Source organism: Amaranthus tricolor, chromosome 12 (assembly GCF_026212465.1).
Source record: "Amaranthus tricolor cultivar Red isolate AtriRed21 chromosome 12, ASM2621246v1, whole genome shotgun sequence".
Lineage (NCBI taxonomy): Eukaryota > Viridiplantae > Streptophyta > Magnoliopsida > Caryophyllales > Amaranthaceae > Amaranthus > Amaranthus tricolor.
In genome coordinates, this window is record NC_080058.1 from 17,437,147 (window position 1) to 17,461,633 (window position 24,487).

Here is a 24,487-nt window from a genome sequence, read left to right on the forward strand (position 1 = left end):
TATCACATGTTTTCTCTTGTTTTTTCATTTTTTGGGCATTTATCACTTTTGATCTTAAAAGCAACAATTTCAACGTAAAGTAATACTTAAACATATCAATTGAAGTTAAAATTTTCAATTTGAACCTATAAGTGATCAATTTTAACGTTAAACTGATCAATTTCTACTTAAATATGATTTTGTTTCACAATTTTTAGAACGAAGTTATATAAAATGGTATTATTCTATCATTCTATGGATGAATTTCAAACAACACATGAATGGTCAATAAAACTATCAATAATAGTGTTAAAACTATTAACATATTAAATTTGAACTAAATGATATACAATATATGTATACAATTTGAATACTTATTTTTAAAACGATAATTGAAGATTAAAAGTTCAAAATTGAGTTAGATTATAAAACATCATTGTCAAATTATATGTCATAATTTAACAATTAACATATTCAATTTGAACTAATACCTATACAATATCTTTATAGACTTTGAAATACTTATTTTGAAAACGATAATTGAAGCTTATACGTTCAAAATTGAGTTAGTTCATAAAACATCAATTGTCAATTTATGTGTCATAATTTAACTCTTACATATTCAATTTGAACTATTTACAAATATATATAAACGTGTTAAGGAAAGAGTAATATCACTATTATTGATCGATGATTAAAGAGTACAAGTACTCTTATGTTCCATTAGAACCATCATGTTGCATTGAAAAAACGTACTTGTAATGTACAATGTTTTAACACTATTATTGATAGTGTTATTGACCATTCATTTGTTTAAAATGTTTTTCTCCTTAACCCCTACTTAAGGGCCATTGATTGTGCATTTTAGGCCTCTTGATTCTAGGCTATATATTCTCCTAATCTATGTAAAAAAAACGCATGCCTAGTGTTAGACATCATTTATGCTGTTATTAAGTCTTGTTCTAGAATACATTTAAGCTTTCCTTAGTTCTTAAACCCTAGTTTCTAGTTTATTGCTTTTCAATCTTTCATATCAAGTACTAATCTTTATGCATTGGATTTCAAGCTTTGTTTAAGATTCTTAATTTCCATTCCGTTGAAGCATTTATCTTTGGTTTGCAAGTATTATTTCTCTTATTGCTTTCAAGTTTAGTTATTGCTTTTATTGCTTTCTTATTGCATTAATCATTGCTTTTTTTTGTTGGTGACATTTATGTTTATCATGTTTAGTCTTGTTGCTTTCGTTATTACTATTGCTTTATTTAGTTTAATTATTTGTGAGTAGTTTTTTTTGGGGTTTGATTAGTGAAACCCTAGGAATGGTCATGTTCTTCAATACATAGTGTTGGAGAAGATAACAATACTTAATCATTGATATTCGATACGTATCTTATTATCCTGTCATCCCTAGGGAAACATAAGGCGATTATAGGTTATTCGAGTGGTTTGTGAAATCACCAATTTCCTCTCGTTATCTTGAGTGTTGAGATTACTTATGTAAGTTTCTACTTCTTTATTGCTTTCAAGTTGTTAATTGCTTTCATTTATTGCTTTCATTGATTTCTTATTCTTCAATATTGTTATTGCTTCCCTTATTGCTTTATATATTATTTCTTATTGATTTCATTCAAGTTTATTCATGCTTTATAGATAATGGGTGGTATAGCCTTTGATGTAGCTTGCTTAGCGATCTAGAGTCTTTGAAAAATGTCGTTTTCCTTAGTATTATGCTCTCTTGAGCCCATTGTACTTGCACACCTATGGCTAGGAAAGAATTTGTGCATACACACCTTGCATTATCATGTTTTTCGCTCGCCTTGTTTTTCTTTGTTTTGGTTTGTTTTGCCTTGTGCTTTCATGTTGGCTTGGTAGTCCATTTGCTAGAGACTAGGAAAGGTTTGACTTGAGGGAAATTGATGTACTCGTTTTGAGCACGTTTTGACAGTGTCGATTTTCACGTTCTTTAATTGATATTATGCACATTATGCATGATTGTAATAGTCCGAGTTAAAGTGAACCGGATATTCATATAAAAATATGAATTTGGGGTACACGCCGGACATTTAAGTTAAACTGTTTTCAAAATCGATGGCGTTCTAGTGATAAAGAAATAAGTAATCAAAAGAAACGGAAATAATAAATCAGCGGAAGTCTTGAAGTTTACAACTTGAGAGCCCATTGGTCTCATAAAAAAAAACCAAGTAAAGTCCGAAATAAACGTACTAGCTAAAATGAATAGTAAAGTTCAGACGATCAAATAGTATAAACTCAAGTGCGATAGTCAACTCATGTACAAGTTCTAACGTTTGGGTCCTCACACAACAACCCCACCTGCAATTTAACCTGCTAGTTGTCAAAGAACAACATCATTGCAAGTTCCAAAGAACGTAAACCAATACACGTCAGAAACTTCATACAATGCATTATACAGGTTACATACAAGCAATGAGTTCATCATAGCATGCAAATGCTCTAATAGATAAAATGTCATATTTGACTTTCTAATTCCCAACTCATGTCGTTGCACGTCCAGTTCGGGTCGCCAGAGTAATACCAAAGTTTGGAGGAATACACATGGGAGAGCTAATCCCAAGGCAACCTCCAACCTAAGACGTTGCTCTGTTCGGGTCGTCAAATGTAAATTATTCATACCCCCATGGTGATCGTAATGATCCAAAACTGCCATGGAAACGATAACAATAATAATTCCATTCCAATATTTTAACCCCGTGCGGGTAACCAACACAACCATCCTCAAATTTCCAATTTAAAACTCCTTTCAAATTATTTTTGGTGTCTAAGCCTTAAGTGGTAAATAACATCACATTACATAATGAACACAACACTACTTCACATAACCAATTACAAAAGTATGGTCTAAGCGTGTACCTTGATAGCACGGCAAATCAAATTAAGACACTTTCACAAATGAGATGTCAACCTCTTATGAACCGAGGTCCTAAACATAGATACACACATAAAAAGCACGTATCAGAACGTGTTTACACATCCATTTGATTTTATACTATCAAAGCATTACTAAACTTCATAATTTTAAATGATTAAATATTAATCGCAATAACTTCTTAATTCTAAAATGCAACCAGTAACTTTTTTGCCCTTTTTGGACAGTTTCGAAATATCACACAGAAAATCCGACTTCACCATTGCGTCCGGAAGACATCAATTACGTTGGGTACCAAATTTCATAATTTTTAACGCCCATTTACTATTTTTAATTAATTTTAGCGTTTAAACAACTTTTAATGAAATCGGTAAACGAAACGATAAACAAACTCACTCAAACCCCAAAGACCGAGGTACGCCTATCGAGACAAAAATAATGTTTCTGTCCAGAAATGTTTTTTATTATATATATTTTTTTTAATTTTTAAATCCATTTAATTTAAATAACTATCTCTTTAATCTTCTTTTACAATTCTTTTTTTTTTTTTCATAATACATAACAATTACCATATGCTAGTATACTTATCCACAATAATAAAATCAACCGTACCTACAACAAATTCATAGAACAAAATAAGCACATCATAAAAGTCCATCCTCATACCAAATCATGAATCAAACATAAATAATCATTAAATTAGAATGTTTTGTTGACTTTTTTCTGTGATTGATGTCTTTTAAAGTTGAGATTGTCAAATGAATTATCAAATGGTCTATTTTTGTCTTCTTATTGTACTTCATACGTTCATTGTGCAACAATATTTGCAAGTATTTTAGGACGGAGGAAATATAACATTAAATGCCGCTAAGTGTTGGTTTTATTCTTCTACTTTATCCTTTGATTGGGTATTTGGCAAGTCACATTGGTAATATAAGAAATTGAGGATGAAAAGAAAATTGGAAATTAATGTTGATGTTTGATAATTTTTAGCCAAGTTTTTATATTTGTTTTCTCTTGCCTTATTGTTTGTCTTGTCTTATCTTACTTGTGTCGTATCTTAGATCGTTTGTTTGCATTTGCAGATCTTTTTTTGAGGATCTCACTACTTTAATCTCTTTATTTTATTTGATAAATTTTTCTAATAAATTAAAAAGGCCAATATTTATATTTTTTTATTTTAAATTTAATAATTTAAAATAAAATAAAATATTAAATCATGTACACTCTTTTATACTTCTATATTTATATATTAATGTGAAATTGCAATTGAAACTTTCCATCGGTCGGTGAACGCTCTAATTCAAAAAAAAAATATTCATTAACACAAAGAAAACTTGTAAGCAGTTTGAGCCAACCTTTGCTCATCAGCAACTAGCAGGTCAGTGATGGCTATGACTGTCAATTCTCTCGTTTACCAATTATCCATTTAAATTTGCCTTTTTAGTGGGTTGCGTTGATGATTTTGAGTTACAGCCAATCGTATTTTTAGTGGGTTGCAAATTTGCATTATATTTGAATCCCTATCTCTTAACAAAGTTTTGTTCTTTTGATAATCAATTCAAATTTTTGCTGGGAATCGGGATATAGGGCTTTGGCATTTTCCTAGGGTTTCAATCTTACCCTTTTATTGATTTTCTTGCAGTTCATGTTCTAGAAATTGTAATTCTATACTTATTTGTGCTTTCTATCTAAATGGCAATTGGGTTGTTCAAATTCATGTTTAAGCCTGGAATTGCTACTTTTTAGGGATCTAAATCAATTATAAGATCAATTTCTTCTGTACATCATGTTGTATCTAGGGCTAGAGACCCAACATTTGAGAAATATATGGACCATTATAAGAACCTTGTTAAAGTTATTGCAATTCATGACCTGATTCTTGCAAACCCTAACAAAACCCCACCTTGTGTATCAATAGATTTCTTATCTAGGCTCTCCCAAAAGCTCCATCTTAATCGGGGCGCTCCATCGTTTCTTCGTAAATACCTTCACATTTTTGTGAAATTCTATGATCCCACAAAGTCTACCCCTTTTTGTAAATTAACTGATAAGGTGTTTGAAGTTTCCCAGCTTGAGGCTGATGCTATTAAGAATTCTTTGCCATTAGTTGTAGAACATTTAGTTCGAATTCTTTCAATGTCGAAATCTAAGTCATTGCCATTACGAGCAATCTTTAAGGTGTGGAGGGAGTTAGGTCTTCCTGATGATTTTGAGGAGTCTGTGATTGCCCGAAATTTGGAGCTGTTTTCGCTTTGTGATGGGAATGCGCCTAATACCCATGTTTTGAAACTTATCCCTAGCTACCCTAGTGGTCATTTTACTGCTGCAGTTGAGGATTAGCGGGTTTTGGAGTGTTGTAAGGAGGATACAAAGGTTGATAGAATGGATATTCGATATAGCTTTAAGCAAGGATTTCCTCCAGGTATGAGATTGCGGAAGTCTTTTAAGAAAAAGGTTAAAGAATGACATAAATTACCTTATATTGGTCCATATGAAGAATTGGGAGACAAAAAAAGATCAAAAATTGGAATGAAGGGACAGCCTACAAAACACCAATTGGAACGTCATCATACCGTCTTGTTTTCAGGAAAGCCTGTCACTTACCTATTGAGTTAGAACATAAGGCGTATTGGACCGTAAAGTGTGTCAACATGAGTTTAGAAGAGTCCGGTTTGCATAGAAAATTACAGCTACAAGAGTTGGAAGAAATTAGAAATGAGGCTTATGAGAATGGTGAAATCTACAAAGTAAAGACTAAGGCTTGGCATGATAAAATGATAAGTAGGAAGACCTTTGAAGTCGGTCAAAAGGTTCTTCTATTCCAATCCCGCCTTCGTTTATTTCCAGGAAAGCTGAGATCCCGTTGGATAGGACCATTCATAGTTGTCAAAGTGTTTCCACATGGAGCTGTGGAAATTTAAAGTGAAGAAACTTCTAAAATCTTTAAGGTAAATGGGCAAAGATTGAAGCCATACTATGAAGGTTTTCAGCCGAAAGATGTGGAAGAACAAAGCTTAGAGGATCCGGTGTACTGAGGCATCGGAAGCACTAAGTCGTGCCAACGACATTAAATATATGGAGCTTCTCGAGAGGCATCCCGAGTTTATGATTGTGTTAATTTTCATTATTGTGTTTAGTTTAATTTTCTTTACATTACACATTTTATTTTATTTCTTCTTTTTTACAGGTAACCGATGCATTGGAGCTAGCTAGGAGACCTTTCGAATTTAGGGTATGTTATTTTTAAAAAAAAAAAAAACGTGAAGAACAATTTTGGAAGCAGACAGACCTAACTCCGCGGCTCACCCATATCTCCGCGGCACGCGGAGTGCTTACTGACCCAGAACCGCGCCTCGCATAGTTGTACGCGGCCCGCGGAGTGCCTGCTGCCCACTCGATGCATATTTGAAAATTTTCATCATCTTCCTCAATCTTTCACTTCCCTTTTCAAACCCAACCATGCCTTCTCTCTCAAACCCTTCTTCCTCACTTAAATCCTCCTCACATTCTTTTATTCCTACTTAAAAATCATCATTCCAAGAAGTAAAACTACAATCCAACAACAAAAATTCCACAAAAAAAAAATCAGAAATTCAACCACATTTCATGTTTTTTCTCAAAACCTAGAAAATTTAGGAATTTTTATTTGTTGAATCAATAGGTGGAATTGAAAATAAAGCTTTAAAATTTATCAACAAAGAAACTTTTGGGTCACAACAAACATCAACAAGAAACTTATTTGGAGGAAATCTTCAACACATTGTGGTATAATCCATTTCCTACCTTGTTCTTTTTCATCTTTATAATTTTTTGTTAATAATTGTTGTTATATTTTTGAGAATTATTAGTAGTGGTGAGTAACATTGTGGTGATTGTTGAGATTCAATTGGGAATTGGTGATTGTTGTGCTTAGAGAAGGAGTAGAAGTGAAATTTGTTGAATTATTGAAAACAATGGCTCCTAAAAGAAGAAGAGGTGCTTCCACATCAAACCCAAATGTCCCTAGAATCAACTCCTTAGGGCTTCTAAACCTTGATGACAATGCTAAAATACGATGGGGGAGACTTGATTCGGGAATAGACAAATCTCAGAGACAAAGTTTGCTTGCATACAAAGTCTAGAAACCTTAGGTTTGATGGAACCCATTAAACAATTGCTTGGGAAAGCGGGTTTAACCAATTTCCTTCAAGTGGGTGCCCCAACCTACCTAAGGTACACTCTAGAATTTCTCTCAACTTTGCAAAAGGGAGAAGATGAGGAAGGTTCTTTCATCACTTTTCACTTAAATGATGAAGAATGTACCATGTATTTTGAGGAAGTGAAAGAAGCTTTTGGGTGGGATTATGAGTATGACCCTAACTTTAATACTTGTGAAGGATACATTGAGGGCATATTTTGGGGTCACATAACTCATGGACAAAGATGGAACAGCAAATGCAAAAACAACCATATACCTCATCCAGCACTAAGATTCATCAACCGGTTGCTTAGTGCAACAATCTTTTGTCATTGGGAACCCACAAACATACCTAAGTTTGATTTAAAATGTTTATGGGCAATGACACCCCAAGAGGTAGAATGTCCAGATTGGGTAAATATTTGGGTTTCAAATTGCATTGAATTGGGCAAGAAGGACAAAGAAAAAATCAGTATGGGAGGGATGGTCACCGTGTTAGCATCATATCTAGGCATTGAGGTCCCTATAGATGAAGATGGAAACAGAATTTTAAAACCCTTAGGAACCCCAAATGACTATGATCATTTCCCTTCCTACCTTTATAACCTCGATGCATTAAAGAGGGCATTCATGTTGTGGAGTCCACCTGTAGGAGATTCATATGTTTGGCTTTATGGGGCAAATAATATCAAATACATGGTTCTCCCTCAAGAACGCACAATGATTACACCCCTGCCCAACTTTACCTACTGCCGGATGAGCACTAAAGAGCCGGTGTTGAAGAGGAATATGGGAGAATTGTAGCACCCGACCCTCCAATTCCACAGCAGCCCCAAGATTTATATGCAAGTATGGAAACTAGGATGGCTTCCATGGAGAATGCACAACTTGCATTTGGGGCTCAACTTAATGAGCTACAACACCAAGGTGATTATTTGGAGGACACAATGTATTCGATGTCCAACATGGTTTTCGCCATGAACAACTTCTTTGTGTCTCAACATCCATCATACACAGACCCAACACCCTCCATCCAAGCGAATCTTGAAAGGCGAAGGGAGCAACGTGCCTCAAGGAGGGCACATAGCAGGAATCATTGAGGACAATGCTCCAAATAACTGTGGGGGAGGATGTGTACATATTCAAGCTTTCTAGTACTTTTTCTTTTCAATCATTGTTATAAAAAAAGAAAAAAGAAAAAAGAAAGAAAGAAAAGAATGAAATCCCCGTTAGGTGAAAACCCACAAGGGTGGGCACCTAGGCAAAAGTTAAGGGGGCCTCGCTATGTGAAAACCCGTAAAGGTACTTAGGCAAAAACAAGAGGCTATGTAAGTGAGTAGTAAGACAAAAGAATAAAGAGAAAATGAGGTAAAAATAGTGGCTAGGTGAAAACCCGAAAGGGCGCCTAGGCAAAATGAATTGAGAGATAAAAGAAAAGAGAGGAAGAAAGAACACCAACATCTCCAGTTCAAGCACGCATTGAAACTCTCTACTCAAGCAAGAAAGAAGCAACAACTAGGCACAAGTATTTCAAGGATTCTTTGTAAGTTTTTCATGAGAGAGCCATTTCTTTTTGAAGCTTAAAATTCATTTGGTTGATAAATTCTTTTGGGATTACTTTTGGGATTGGTTGATTTATCATTTTGGGACTTACTCGAGGGCGAGTAAGTTTCAAGTGTGGGGGAATTTGATAATACTTTGTTTTGTGTATTTTTCCGGTTCAATTTCGATTTTATTAAGTAGAATTTAGATTTAACTATATAACAATTAGAGAAATTACTTTATAGAATAGTTTTATTGATGTAATTCTCTAAGATGATAATCCTAGTCTTATTAGAAGGTCATTATGTAAATATATCATTTCAAGCAAAGAAGAAGACGCAAGCAAAGAATCGGATCAGACTGAGATGCGCGGCCCGCGGTGTTTTACACGGGGTGCGAAGTTCAGTCTGTAGGTTGGGCGGCTATTTCACTTTTCCCATTTCAACTTTCATTTTCAATTGGATGTTTAGAGGGGTTTGAGAGACGACTTGCAAAGAGGAATGATGAGCAAATCCAATGGCAAGAAGCTTCATCAAATCTCTATAAATAGGCAAGAAAGCTTAGGAATGAGATCATCTTGTAATTTTTCATTAAAATACTTCTTCATTTCTAGTTTGCCATGGTTATGGAGCTTCAAGCTTAGATTTTCATTTCTTAAGGAAGGTTGATTGGAAACTTCTAATTACTTATTGTAAGAATTCCTCTACTTAATAATACTTTAGATTATTGAAGAGTTCTTGTTATAATCTTATGAATGTTTTTTGAATTGTAAATCAACTATTGTTCTTGTTATTGCAATATTCATTTATGCTAAATCTATTTGCAAAATCAGTTAGTTTTGTACTTGGAGTAATGGTAGCAACTAGTTCTAATTGTGAATGAAGATTATGAATGATTAGAATCTAAATGAACTTTTCATTTTGATTGAAAACTATTTACATGAATAGTTTTAGCAAACCTATTGATTCTCTTTTCTTAAAGCTATTGTTGGATTGAATTTATTCCCTGATTGGAGTGAATTAACTAATAGTAAGAGCTTTACATTCAAACTGATTTTGATGTTTAGCTACACTTAAGGAGAATAGAAGTATAATCATCTTCATAATAGGTAGTCAAAAGTGAATTTCTTAAGTAAAGTATTCAATGATCAATGAGAAACAAAAAGTATACAATCAACTTAACTCAAGATATCCTTTCCATTGATTTTTAGAAAACACCATTGTTATAGATTTCACTTTGTTCATTGCTTATTCAAGTTATTTTGTTTCAGAAAAACAAATCAAAACCCCCCTTTTCTTTGTGTTATTGATTGTTTTCAATTTCATATGCTAAAGCACATATCATACTAAACCTTCTCAAACCCCATCTCTGTGGATACGAACCGTACTACTCTACTACATTAAGTTGTATTTGGAAAGTAAGTGAATTTATTTTTGGTTAGAGTTTAGGCGACTGAGAAAGAACTTACCAGGTACGATTTACGAATTCAGGATAGAGTTAACTCCATCCCGCTTTTATTCTCTACAGATACTTGATAGCCTCAATTAGTAACAGAAACAAGTTCTTTCTTCCATATCAGTGTCAAAAAACTATTTGTTCATGTACGCAGCCAGCTGCCAGAATTGTTTACATATCAACATGGAGCTAATGACACGGATGCTTGACAACTCTACTGACTGCCGCCGAGGTGTGTCGGAGGCTAATTTGATGATTTACTATCTGGTAAAATTGCTTCAAAACCGGCTGCATACATGTGCTCTACTATTATAGCATCATGCGGGATTATGCAAGAAAAAAGATCTGTTGATTTTCAACCACGCCGATTTTCTAGTTGTATCTTTCGTCGTATCACAAGTGAACTTATTGCAGAACAGAAACCAAAACGCCCTGCCTCAAAGGTTAGCTCAAAAGCTACTTCAGGTCAACCACAGAAACATTTCCATGTTAATGAGCATCTCAATTTGAAAGAGAGATTGGTAATAACTCAAAAATGCAAATAAATTGAAGGAGAGATAGTTGGTAATTAACTAGAAAATGTTGACAAGACACTCAAAACTTCACCAAATTTCTAACAAAAACACAGGTTGGATTTGGATCGGGTCGGTTTTTAGGGTAGAGTAAAAAATTGATAGGTGTAACGAGAAATATAAAACTCATAGGCAAAAAGATAGTAGAGTAGGTGCAGAACAACAAGCTTAGCAATTGTATTTTGCTCTATTGTTTTTTATGTGGATGTTTTTGGGTTTTTGGACAGCAGTTCACGAACTTCTACCGTCAATTCATCTATCATTTGTCCATACCTTGAGCTTGCACCACCATCTTCATCGGCCTGCAACCACAACAGCACCCCATTCGACCACCATCTTCGTCGACCATCTTTCAAATTACATCACCACCAAATTTCGGCACCCACCTCCGATTGCACCACCATAGTCCCAATTGATTAGCTACCTCAAGCACCACCTCAACCCCAAAATCAATTGAAATTAATAAACCAAACCCACACCCATGTTCTTTTGGCTGCAAAACAGGTGGGGGTTGGGTTGATTTCGAGTGGTGGTGGAGATTTGGACTGTGAGGGATGTAAATGGTGGTGGTTGCAATGGGGTGGTGGTGCCTAGGTGGTGAGGGTTTTTTCTTTTTTTTTTCCTTTATTAGTGTTCGAATGGTGGGAGAGGAGGGGGGTTGGAGGCTGTTACTGGCGTGGCCGGTGTTCGATGGTGGCGGCTATTGCTGGCGTGGCTGTGGGAGGCTGGCTGGTGGTGGGATGGCCGGTTGGTGGTGGAGGAGGATTGGAGTGTGAAGAAGTGTTTTTACCTTTTTTTTCCTTTATTTATTTTTTTATTTTTCTTTTTTTTAAATGGAGGTAACCTGCTATCCTAGGTTACCAAGTTGTAGTGTATGCCTTGTTGGGATTATTTAAAAATAATCGATAATGGAGATTATTTATGGCCAATGAGCGATAGTTGGGTTTATTTTGAGCCAATTTTCCTAAAATAAATAGGAAAAAAGAAACACATACCTCCAGCTGCCCTCTCATCATAAATCTCTATCTGCAATACTAAAAATCAAAGAGGTAGAATCTTGTCACTTGCCTTCATCTTGCATAACAGCAGCCTCATTCACCATCTTGGATGGCATAGTTAACATCCCACGGCGTTCCATCATAACCAAATGAAGGAGCTTCATTCGAGCCTCATAAACAGGATTTGGATTGATCAATCGTCCCCTTTCGTAAGCTTCTCTCAGAAAAACCGTGTGCCTCTTCCCTTTTGTGGACAAATAAAATATCCCAAGGTAGTCCAGAAATAGGTCTCTAATATTCAAATCAATCCCAAACCACTTCCTAAAATGACTTATCTTCTCCACTTCCACAATCTTCTACACAGTCAAACTCATGAATTCGTGAACAATGGCAACTGCTCGTTTCTCCAACACCTTCATTCCAATTTTTGATCTTTTTTTGTCTCCCAATTCTTCATATGGACCAATGTTCAACAACTGTGAAAACCCGCTAATCACAAAGGCAAGCATATGCTCAACAAATGTTCAACAACCAACCCAATAGACTTCCCTTCAATTCAAATCAAAGCCAAAGAAACTTCAATCAAGGCTACAGCCAAAAAATCACGTTCCTTATAGAAATAAAACGAACGGGAGTATACCAAGTTAAAATTTGGATAGACCAAATGGGTTTTATCAAGGGCCTAGAGGTAATCCCAAGTTGTTTGAGTCCCAACTTTCTTAAATAGCCAACCCTCTTCCACCATTACTATTCCCATCTCATCTTCAACCTAAACCATCCACCCAACCTCCATATTAAAACCCTAATCCCAACCCTAATCATCATACTTGCAAGGGAATTTTCCTTAGATCAGATCTCTATACTCCAATGTTGTTGTGACTAATGAGAATAATTTGGAAAAAGGATCTATTGAGGGACATGGGCCTCAAGAAGTGAATGATTAAATAAAGGGAGCTAACCTTAAGGGGAGAAAAGCAAGGAAGTATGATGATGGAGTTGAGAAAAAGGATGAAGGGGTAGCAGAAAGTGAGAAGGGAAAGAAGAAGAGAGATTATGAAGAGAAATGAAAGAAGATAGAGTAAAGAAGGAAACTTGAGTGACAATATGCTCCACCACTACTCTTCCCTTGCAATATAGTGGAGAAGAAATTATAAGAAAAATTCTTCAAATTCCTATAGTATAAGAGCCAACTTGAGATGGAGATCTTGTTCTTAGAGGCCATAGAGAAAATGCCATAATTTATGAAGTATTTGATGACACTCGTGGGGAACAAGAAGAAGATCGAATTCAAAGTTGTTCGCTTACCAAAGCAAGTGAGTGCTTTAAGCAAGAAAAGAGAAGGCTAGAGGGCCTCTTATGCTTTGCGTGACTCATGGGAAACTTGATGCAAGGGGAGTGTTCACACAAATTTAACTCAACATGTGAGTTACTACAAGTACACAGTGTTATAGCATGTACGGGTCAAACACAAGGAGCAAGGGTATGCAACTTTCTTTGCGTATTAGTCGAATATAAAAGGTGTTTGTTGGAAACGATAACAAAGAGGGTATGCAAAAGAAATAACGGTTAACAACGAATGATAAAGAGGGGGTTAAAGTTAACTCATTCATGATGACTATTCAATGGTGATACACTAGCTTCTTAAGGGTCAGTTAAGGATAGCAAATCGCACTAAAGAGAGCAATTTGATCCTTGATCGGGCTTGGGATTGCCTCAAAGCACTTCAACATCCTCACTCTCATGAGTGAAGATGAAAAGCTAGGGCTATAAATCGTTTGCTATTTGCTCATCCTTCCTTATTCTCGTAGGTGAACGATAAAGCCCTTAGATGAGAGGGTGGATGCAAGGTTCAATCCTCATTGATTCCTTATACCCTATTCCATCCATTGATAAAAAATTAGATTACTCAAAACCCACTCTCATTGGTATATTGAAGACGATCATGACAATCCTTATAAATGGGTAGAATAATCGCTCATCTAAGCCTTTAAATAAAGCAATATCAACTAGAGTTTCATCATCATTAAGTCATCACAAGGGTTGAATTAGCCTCAACCCTAGAAAACTACTCTTTACTCATTCTAATAATTAAAGACATCATTATGAGTGATATATTAAAATATTGAATGTTAAACAAACACAAGAACACAAATAATAAAGCTACTAAACAAGAATGGTGAAAACCAAAAATAAGTATAAAAATACCTACAAAAGATGGAACTGATTGGAGAACAAAGATATAAAAACCCAATAAGTCCAACTCTCAATCTTCATGGTTATGGCTTGAAAGCTTGAAATATTTACCAACAAAAGATAATGACTAAATGTAATTAACAAAGATAAACTATAAAATAAAGTTTGTTTGAAGAAATTAAAATTAACACAAGAAAAGACTAAAGAAATCAAGTTAGGGTTTATATGAGCGTAAAGGGAAAAAGGAGAGAAAAACTAAGAAAAAGCTACTGCCTATTTCCCGCAATTATGTTTGAAATTCTTATTTTAAGTGTCAAACTTGAAATTGGGCATGGGAATACATTATTAGTATAATCAACGCTGGGTAATAGCATAAGTCGTATGTTTTCTCAGTTGGTTCATACTCCATTGTTGTTTGCATCAAGTTGCATGTTCAAATTCTGGTGCTAACATTTTTGGCTATTGTGTGCTGCTTGGCACGCGTTTTGGTTGGGATTTCGGATCAATTGACTTCTCTTTTGGCATGCCATTTTAGAAATGCTTTATTTCCTTCGTTATAACTCCAAATTTGACGTATGACTAGTCGATTCGAAGCTAACGAACCCAACTTTTGATATTTTTTCTTGGGTTGGACTCCTTTTCACCTCTTGGCCTCATTTCTTCCTCGGCTTTGATTCATGGTTCCTCCAAGATTTTGGAAAATTTAGGGGTATCCTTCTAGCATGCTTTAAAGCTTGAAAATAGGTGATTAATCTACAAAAACAAGCAATAAACATGCTACGCTACAAAAGGGCGTAAAACCAGCCAAAAATAATGGAAATGCACGAACACTAAGGAATAATCAACCATTATTATGCCTAAATAAAAGGCAAAAACGAGGTTTATCAACTCCCCCCACGCAAGCCCTTGCTTGTCCTCAAGCAAGATGAGCAAGAAAGCAATTAACATTAAAATCCGCAAAATCATTGCACATGCAAGCAAAATAGGTCCCAATGGCATAAATGGTGAACACACTTGCATTTATAAGATGGCTTTACAAAACCAAACATCAAAAACCTGACAAAAGGCTTAGAAAGTACAAAAAGACGTGAATACACTCTTGGGTTCACGGCTCCATTAACTTGAAGTGATAACTTTAAGATCCTAAGCTAGTCTCTAAATGGCGCACACAAGACACACCAAACAACCAGACTGAGCCGAAGCTCCTAAGCCATTCACAAAGATGCGAGCAATCCTCACTATGGGTATGTGCAATCTAAATGACAACCACACTCAAATATGTTTAGGCATCACTCTCACTGAACCTATGGCTCAATGTAATGTGAGCCTCTAACACAAAGATTTAACTGTGTTTCGCACCTCGGTACTCGGGGACTCAAAGGCTAAGACTTCACTAGAAGTAGATAGATCAATCTAAAAGAGGTGTAATGGTAAAGGCTAAAGTGTGGTGAAATGAAAAAAAGACAAGGTAGGTTAGGGTTACAAAAAGGAGTAGCATAACTAGCTAGTTAACCAAAACAAACCAAAATGACCCATGGTTTCACACAACTTGGCATTTATCAACAACTAATATTTTTCTATACAAAATTTGACATTTTTTTCTTTTTTCTTTTTCTCTTTCTTTTTGTTTTTTTCTTCTTCTTTTTTTTTCAAACAATATAAAAACAAATACCACACTACCAAAATCGGGTAGTAATAAAACCAAAAGACTCTTAGAGTCATACAACATTAATATAATATATACAACCATATCTAAAATCGAAATATCACTATGATATGTACAAGTGGTGACCTCAAAAAAGTAAAAAACAAAAACAAGCTAAAGACTTATGCTAAGTGTGATAAACCAACCACCAAAATACCATCATCCAAATCAACTAGTATGCTACAAAAGGGTTATGTTGAGGTTGAAAAAGGTGAAAGTGAAGGGATATGAAAGAAAGTGAAATGCTCAAACGAAATATGAAAGAAAGTTGAGTATAATGTAGGGTAACGAGAGGGTAAGAAACAATGAGGATTGAGTCGATCTAAACTAACAACTAGATCCATACAATGCCCAAGTCTCTAAAGTCATGCCTAGTGTGCTACACATCAAACATCTCAAAAACAAGCATGTATCATTTTTTAGAAGGCTCAATCAAACCCCACAAAAGGGTTATTTGTGTTTGGTCGAGATCTATGGTGGCGCCAAACATCTCAAACACAAGCATGTATCATTTTTTAGAAGGCTCAATCAAACCCCAAAAAATGGTTATTTGTGTTTGCTCGAGATCTATGGTAGCACCACTAACCCAAGAGCACTTTACGTTCCCTAAAGAGGGTCGCTTAGAATCCTACTTGTGCCAAATCAAAGGAATGGAACCACAAGTCAAGAGTGACACTCATGCTCTCACACTCAAACAAAACCAAGGTAAGGGGTTCGAAAAGCAAGATCTATGAACAAAGTCAACTAATGCAAGCATGTCATCAACATCACATCACATCCAATAAGAGTATAAATATGAAAGCACATGCATAAATAGGAGTAAGAGTAATAGCTAAAGATATAAAATAAGAAAATTAAACAATCACGACAATCCCACAAGCAAGACCAAGCATCGTCCTGAATGCTTGAAAACTCAAAAGAAGGTGCGAAAGGAAAGGGTGGCACACCCAAGCCAATAAGGCTCTAAAAGACCCTCTAAAAGGTGGGTGGGATAAAAAAATATCAAACAAACTCATAACATATTGAGCCAACTAAGCCCTCCTAACTTCCCAAAAACACAAGATATGCATAACCGCAAAGACAAACCACAACAAATTCAAAAATAAAAATTAAAAATAATTAAAATGTACTTTGTTGGGTTGCCTCCCAACTAGCACTTTTTAGGGTCATTAGCTTGACCATGGTCACTTTGGCACTTCAAGGTGGCTTGAGCACATCGGTAGCACTATCAACCTTAAAAAGAGTGGATAGAGAAAGAGTCATGTCATCCCCCAAGATAGCTTCTTTGCATGAAGGAACATAAAGTGGTGTCACATCTCCATAAATGTGCAAACCTAAGGCACTTTTACCCACATCAAAGATCGCATTGGTTGTCTTAAGAAAATCAGAACCAAAAATCACGGGGTAGACATGATGCTTCTTAGGGCTAAAGATCATTCTCTCATTTTCTCTTCTTTTCTTTTTTCTCTCTTCTTTTTCTCTCTCAAGCTCAAAATTCGTTTTCTTTTCATTTTCACTCTTTTCTCCACTCTCAACTTTTCTCCTTCCTTCACATTCCACATAATTCTTCTCAGTATCCCATTTCTCATTTTCCATGGTCTGCTTACTCTCAAATTCTATGAGATTTTCAAATGGGGATTTTTGTGATGGGTGAGCAGTTTGTGGTAATGAAATTGGATTGAAGTAGGCTCTTTAGGGTTCAAAAAGAGGGTTATCATGAAAATCTTGAGGTTCAAATAATGGTTTGTCAAGGAACTGAGGATATGGGATATTGCATGTAGCATTGACATAGCCCAAAGACTTTTCATTAGCTTGGGAAAAGATGTGCACATTAATAAGCTCATCTCTAGTACGTGCCATCTCCTCTCTCCATAGAGAACTCGAAGCCATTTTTTAATTATATGCTTGGTGGCTTTAAGAGTCTTACCCATAAAGGAACCACCGGAGGCAATATCCAAAGAACCTTGGTAGTCCTCTTGTAACCGCATGTACAAAGTTTGGAAGATAAGCCATTCGCGTAACCCATGGTATGGACACCTCCTTTGAGATCCCTTAAAGCGAAACCAAGCTTCATGGAAGTTCTCTCCCACCTCTTGATGAAAATGAAGGATGGCATTTCGATGTTTAGAAACCTTAGCCGGGGAAAGGAACTGAAACGTAAAGCCTTTGACCAAAGCTTCTTATGTAGCATATTTTCCTTTCTCTTTGGCCCTTAACCAATCCTTTGTCACCCCTTGGAGTGAGTAAGGGAAGAAAATCAATCTTAGTTGCTCATCAGTGATGCCAACATGCTTTGTGGTTGCACATTTTCCCATGAACTCTTCAAGATGAGTAAGAGGGCATTCTAAGTTGGTGCCCGAGAATTGATCTTGAGAAATGAAGTTGAGAAATGATGGCTTGATCTCATAATGTGTGGCGGTGATGGTCGGCCACACAATGCAAGTACCAAGTGAAGTGACATAAGGCAAGGAATATTCCCGAATACATTTTTGACTTGTCACTGCTCCCAATCACCTTGTTTTCTCCTCCTTTTCTATGCACTAGGTTAACAAGAAAAACCAAAGAACACAACGTAAAAGATTGGGGAGGGGGAATAAAAAAGTGAGGAAACTAACAACAAGTCTAAAGAATAATTGCAAAAGAAAAATGACAAGTTGCCTTGCTTCCCGGCAATGACGCCAAAAACTTGTTCACACAAATTTATCTCAATATGTGAGGTACCGCAAGTGCACGGTGTTATAGCACATACAAATGAAACACAAGGATCAAGGGTATGCAACTATCTTTGTGTATTTGTCGAATATAAAAGGGGTTTGTTGAAAATGATAACAGTGAGAGTAAGTAAAAGAAATAACGGTTAACAATGAAAGATAAAGAGGGGGTTAAGGTTAACTCATTCATGATGACTATTCAACGGTGATACACTAGCTTCTTAAGGATCATTAAAGGATAGCGAATCGCACTAAAGAGAGCAATTCGATCCTTGATTGGGCTTGGGATTGCGTCCAACCTCTTCACCATCCGCACTCTCGTGAGTGCAGAAGAAAAGCTAGGGCTATAAATCGTCTGCTACTTGCTCATCCTTCCCTACTCTCATAGGTGAAAGATAAAGGCCTTAGATGAGAGGGTGCATGCAAGGTTCAATACTCATTGATCCCTTACACCCGATTCCATCCATTGATAAAAAAGTAGATTACTCAAAAATCCAACTCTCTTTGGTATATTGAAAACGATAATGACAATCCTTAGCCAATGGGTAGAATAACCGTTCATCTAAGCCTTTAAATAACCCAATATCAACTAGAGTTTCATCATCATCAAGTCATCACAAGGGTTGAGTTAACCCCAACCCTAGAAAACTACTTACTACTCATTCTAATAATTAAAAACAACATTATGGGTGATATATTAAAATATTGAATGTTAAACAAACACAAGAACACAAATAATAAAGCTACTAAACAAGAATGATGAAAAGCACAAATAAGCATATAAACAAGAATAAAATATCAATAGTCACTAAAGAGAAGTATTAGAAGATACGTACCAAAGATGGAATTGATTGGAGAAAAAGATGTTAAAACCCACAAAATTCTAACTCTTAATCTCCATGGTTATGGTTTGAAAGCTTAAAATATTTACCAACAAAAGATAATGACTAAAATAAAAAACAAAGATAAACTATAAAATAGAATTTGTTTGAAGAAATTAAAATTAACACAAGAAAAGATTAAAGAAATGAAGTTAGGTCTTTATGAGCATAAAGGGGAAAAATGAGAAAAAAACAAAGAAAAAGCTACTGCCTGTTCCTCGCTATTCTGTTTGAAATTCTGATTTTAAGTGTCAAACTGAAATTGGGCATGGGAATACATTATTAGTATAATCAGCGCTGGTTAATAGCATAAGTTATATGTTTTCTCAGTTGGTTCAAACTCCATTGCTGTTTGCATCAGGTTGCGTGTTCAAATTCTTGTGCCAACATTTTAGCACCTACTTGCTGCTTGCTGTTGTGTGCTTTTTGGCACGCGTTTTGGCTGGGATTTCGGATCGATCAACTTCTCTTTTGGCACGCCATTTTAGAAATGCTTTATTTCCTTCGTTATAACTTCGAATTCGACGTATGACTAGTCGATTCGAAGCTAACGAACCCAACTTTTGATATTTTTTCTTGGGTTGGACTCCTTTCACCTCTTGGCCTCATTTCTTCCTCGGCTTTGATTCATGGTTCCTCCAAGAGTTTGGAAAATTTAGGGGCATCCTTCTAGCATGTTTTAAAGCTCGAAAATAGGTGATTAATCTACAAAAACAAGCAACAAACATGCTACCCTATAAAAGGGCGTAAAACCAGCCAAAAATAATAGAAATGCACGAACACCAGGGAATAATCAACCAATATTATGCCTAAATAAAAGGTAAAAACGAGGTTTTATCAATGGGAGCACTTGTCAACGTTGGGGCTTTTATAAGGCTTATGCCAATCTAAGAGAAGGTTGTCTTTGCTTTCTCCTAGTCTTCTAAAATCCCATGGTCGAGCAAGTTTGTTCTTATGAGGTAGTGGATGGTAATGATGATGAGAAGATTGTGGAAAGTGTTGTTCTTGATGTTGGTAATGAGAAGATTATATTGAGAGTAACAATACTGTCAATCAAAGATGCTGAAACAAGAGGGCTAAAAAAAGAAGATGAACGAAGAAGGAGAAGATGGCTTCATCTGAGCTCAAGAGAGCCCTACATTCTAGTCCACCACCTTGTGAACCCAATCCGTAGTTTTTTACTATTGTCACTTTGCTGAGTAGAGAGTTTTTGATCACCATGTAGGCAAAGATGAAGATGCTAAAAGTGTGCCCACTTCTAAGGCAGGTATGTTTTTATGTTTTTGGTTGTGTTTTATTAGTTGTGTCGAGCTTAAAGACAATAAAGAAAAGCACTTACGGGAGATAACCCTGTGTTAATTTAGTTTAGTTAAGTTTGGTTGGATAAAGTGCTGATAATGTCGGTATTTCTTCTTGTGGTTTCTTTGTTCTCACCTTTTCCATGTGAGCTTGCTTTTATTAGTCCGCATTATTGTTACTGTTACCTTAGCTTTTATTTTTTTAATTTAGTTTTAGTTGTGGTTTTGAGTTGTGAAACTAGCTTGCAAGCTTCTATTGTGTACATTGTGGTTGCTTTAAGCTTAATTATATTTTCCTAGCCTTGTATATGTTTTTGGGAGTGGTTGATTATGTTTTTGCTTGACTTGAGGGATTTTTTCTTGTTCGATTTCTGGCTTGGATGACTACCCTTTTATGCATATTTCAACTAGCCATGTCAGTATTAAACGTACTTTGCGAGTTCTCTTTTGAGTTCTAGTTAAGGAATCTAGAAATTGCGTTTGTTCTCCTCCAGCGTAGTCTGCGTTTCATGTACCAGAGATGATAACACGTTTATAGTAATAGCTATATTAAAAAATTAGCCTACCTTGTGTATTATTTGACTTTCGGTTAGTCTTATTCTTTGGCTTGACCTTTTCTTGGTGGCCACTTAATTTACCTTCACATGTCCAAATGTTCTCTTTGCATACCTAGAGGATATTGAAGTGATAATGGGTGTGATGTGTGCATACATTGTTGGTGTAGGCGATTTAAGTGAAACACATGTCCAATCAAACACATGAGCGTTATGGGAAATTTTCCTCACCTTTTGGAAAATCACCTTGCGAGCGTAGACTTGGGACCTCATTGTATAATCGGCGGCATGACTTTAATGGAACTTGGTTCGTGAACCTGAGTCATTGGTGAATGTATTTCTCCTTGGTATTATGCTCTCTTGAGCCTATTTCACTTGCACACCTATGGCTACAAAAGAGTTTATTCGTACACAGCTTGCATTCTCTTTACCTAAATTGTTCATTCGTCAGGGATTTGGCTTAGGGGTTGTTGAAGTGCTCATTTAGTCATTTATGAGCACATTTGTAAGCCCTTTATTGTGTCAAGTCTCGATTTTTTTAATTGATATTATGCACATTACGTGTGATTTTACCTTGCTCTTGCCTTTGTGTTGCTGTATGGTTATTTTAGGTGTTTCAAAGGCAATGAGGTTAATTTCCGTATGGCAACTGCAGCCCCGCTGAAATGTTTTTCTCCTTAAAGCCAACGTAAGGGCCATTTCGAACATTTAACTTAACCGGATTATAGGACCGACGAAGTTCTAGTGATAAAGAAACAAATAGGTATTAAAGAAACACAAATAAAGTCAGCGGTAGCGTTAAAGCGATTTTTAATTCAATCGGGAGTAAAACAATGAAACGAAACATGACCGAACCACGAAGGCACGCGACAAGCCTCCCGAGACAGAAGCTTCTGTCCGAAAATCAGTTTACACATTTGTATATATATATTTTAATTTCTTTAATATTATTCGTCAATTCATCAAATTGTAACAACGATACAACAATCACAACAAGACGCATATACTTTATCACCCAAATATCAATGAAATTAAATTAACCAAAAATTATAAATAATCCCATCAAAATAGAAAATATGTATTCTTGAATACATTTTTATGCTTTTATTTATATGTCCATATTCCATAAATTTATATATAACACAACTACATCCTTAAAAACCAACAACATCAAAATTGCCTCTATGATGATCAACAATGATGTATCATGAACACATGTAGTTTTTATTTTCTAAATCATAACATTACACGTTTTTTTAAAACCATAATTATGCAAAACATATTAGTAGATTAATTATATTTATATATACAACCTCAAACATCATATAAAACCCTAAATAAAAATACCTAAACGTGGAGGGCTTAAAGAAGTGAAACATCATGAGCCCAGCCACAGAACAATCCAAAAGAAGCCAAAGTAGACCCACTCGACCAGAAAGGTAGCTCGAGCAGTTCAAAATCTGAGTATCACATTCCTGAAGCTCGCTTGACTAGGTTGAGCGATGTGGCTCGAGTCTAGCGAGCTGTAATCAATCTTTCAGTAGCTTCTGATCATTAGCAGAATTCAATTAAGGGGTACAGGACATCCGCTCGACCAAGTCGAGCGAGATGGCTCGAGTTCAGCGGAGCTAATTTTCACATTGTGACCAATTTTTAAAGTTTCTGATATTGTACCTAATGGTGGCTTGGCTGGTCGAGCAGGTTCCACTCGGGTCGAGCGAGATGGGCTGCAACAGCTTTTGCGATCTTTTTAAATATCATTTGAGGTCCAATCACATTTACAACCTAGGGGTGGTGGAGCAATCATGAAACCACCATCCCCCCACTTGTTTTGAAGGCCATAAATAGAGAAGAGGAAGATAGAGCTCAACATATCAGATTTCACCCTTCATTTTGTGTAACTCTTATGTATTCTTCATAGCTTAGCTTTCTTTTCAATTAATAATTAGTGTTTAGCATAATTTCTCTTTTAATTCAATTAAGCACTTTCAATTTCCAATTACAATCTTAATTTCAAGTCTCTTTTGTAACATTTTGTAATTTGGATTCTTCAACCATTGGTGTATTATTATTGAAACTTTTGGAATGTATTACTTTGAATAATCAATAATCATCTTGTTCATCCTTAGATTGAACTCAAAAGAGTAGACTCTATCCTTTGCTTATATATTTTCGATTCATGTCACTTAGTTATCTTTGATTAATTGCTTTTAGTTTCATATATTCATGCTTGTAGTTCTTCAACTTATATTGCATTCAACTTTTTAGAATACTCTAGTTACATTCATTCATCTATGGTTCTTAGCTTATTTGCAATTTACAATCTCAAAATGAGTATGAGTGAGTAGTTTATTTTGGCTTAGGCTAGGCATTATCACCATGTATGTAGTCTAAATTTCTTTCCTTACCTTTGCTTTGGTTGTGTTGTTTGTGGTTTAAGATGGATTTTTCTATCATGAGTAGTGTTGTTGAATTGAGGGCGAGAGATAATTTTTAACGATAATCTATGCTGAAAAATTAAGTCATCTTCATGAGAATAGGTAGATGCCTTGATTGGAAATGTTGAATGTGTACTTTATATCTTAACTTATGCTTGGGTCCATGAGAATAGGTAGTTGAGTATGTTTTAGAAAGCTTTTGTTGCTCGAGAGAGAACATTAGCATTTATGATACTTTCTTCCCCTTAACAAAACATTCATGACCTAAGGTTAAAGTTTAGGAAACACTACTTTGGTGAGAAAGCCTAGCCTATGCCTCTTTAGCTTATTGATTATTTTATCCTTGCTTTAGTTCATTGCATTCTTATTTATTTTTATGCTTCATTTTCATTAAGTATTTTTCATTGCTTACTTTAATTATTTCTACCACCAAACACCATATTATACGCTTTCGAACATACTAATCGATCGAGAAACTATTGACTTAACCCCCACTCCTTGTGGATTCGACTCGTACTTGCCTTCGTACTAAGCTACGCCGTTGAAACAGCCCAAACCAGTGAAAACAGTATAATAATATTGTCCAGTAAATACATCGGAAGACTTACAGATGTTTGGACTGAATCTGACCTATGATCCGATGATCATAGCAACTAATATCAGAGTTAACGAAAACTTTTTACAAACTTAACTTAAATTTAGTTATTTACAAAATATATCTAGAACTTTAAAGTCTTAATTTACAATACCAAAATAAGAAAGCGTTTACATCACCAACAGTCAAAAAAGGGAGAGATGACAAAATGAAATCCTTGCCGCGCATATAGCACATAATATTTATAGTCATCACCTCCATAACGAAGCTAACCTGAAAAGAATAATGGATCTACTCCTGTAAGAGTATGCCCCATCGAGAGCAATCAATAATAATAATTATTGAGTAACCCAACAAACAATGCCACATTTAAATAAGAAAATCATTTAAAAATTTATATTTTAATCCTTTGCTCATTTAGGTAAATCCCCTTTCTTTTTTTTCAATCAAATTCTTTCAATCAACTTTTTTTTGGCGACAC

General features: G+C 35.5%; 1 non-coding gene and 1 pseudogene across 1 annotated transcript; both read left to right on the plus strand.

The window, feature by feature from the left end:
• The first annotated feature begins 4,579 nt into the window (after positions 1 to 4,579).
• Positions 4,580 to 5,503, plus strand: LOC130828649 (protein ROOT PRIMORDIUM DEFECTIVE 1-like; annotated as a pseudogene).
• A 12,045-nt stretch (positions 5,504 to 17,548) lies between these two features.
• LOC130797383 (small nucleolar RNA R71) lies at positions 17,549 to 17,654 on the plus strand. Its single transcript, XR_009038851.1, has one exon. It is a non-coding gene; the product is annotated as a small nucleolar RNA R71 (small nucleolar RNA).
• Positions 17,655 to 24,487: the final 6,833 nt, after the last annotated feature.